Raw genomic sequence first — 988 nt, 5'->3', positions numbered from 1 at the left:
TTCCCTATCATTTTGCCTTTTCAAGAATGTCCTGCAAGTGGAATCCTTTGGTATGAGCATTGGGTTTTTTTAAATATTTATTTATTTGGCTGCGTCAGGTCTTGGTTGTGGCATGCAGGATCTTCATTGCGGTGCACCGGCTTCTCTCTAGTTGTGGTGCATGGGCTCTAGTTGCAGTGCACAGGCTTAGCTGCCCCACAGCATGTGGGATCTTAGTTCCCTGACCAGGGATCGAACCCGCATCACCTGCATTGGAAGGCGGATTCTTAACCCTTGGACCACCAGGGAAGTCCCTGGTAAGAGCCTTTTAAGTCTGCCTTCTTTCACTTAGTATAATCATCCATGCTGTTGCACGTGTCAATAGTTCATTCCTTTTTACTGCTGAGTAGTATTCTATTGTATGGATGTGCCACAGTTTCTTTTTCCGTTCACCAGTTGAAGGACATTTGGGTTCTCTCCAGTTTTTAGCAACTACATTTTCACTATGGATATTTATGTACAGGTTTTTGTGTAAACATGTTTTTCATTTCTTTTGGGTAAATATCTAGGAGTGCGATTGTTGGGTTATATGTGAAGTGCATGTTTAACTTTATAAGAAACTGTCAAACTGTTTCCCAGAGTGATTTTTCCATTTACTTTCCAACCAGCAACATGAGAGTTCCAGCTGCTCAGCATTCTCATCAACACTTGATACTGTTAAAGTTTCATGTTTGACCGTCTTTAAGCCTTTCCCATGGTTGTGTAGTGTGTCTTGTTTTAATTTGCATTTCCCTGGTAACCAATGATGTTGAGCAGCTTTTCATACATTTAAAAAAAAATAAATTTATTTATTTTATTTTTGGCTGTGTTGGGTCTTCATTGCTGCGCATGGGCCTTTCTCTGGTTGCAGTGAGCGGGGGCTACTCTTCATTGTGGTGCATGGCTTCTCATTGTGGTGGGTTCTCTAGAGCCCGGGCTCTAGGCGCGCGGTAGCAGTTGTGGCTCGCAG

This window comes from Lipotes vexillifer, unplaced genomic scaffold (assembly GCF_000442215.2).
Source record: "Lipotes vexillifer unplaced genomic scaffold, Lipotes_vexillifer_v1.1 scaffold975, whole genome shotgun sequence".
In the NCBI taxonomy this organism is placed as follows: Eukaryota; Metazoa; Chordata; class Mammalia; order Artiodactyla; family Lipotidae; genus Lipotes; species Lipotes vexillifer.
Note: the sequence above shows the minus strand (reverse complement) of the source record.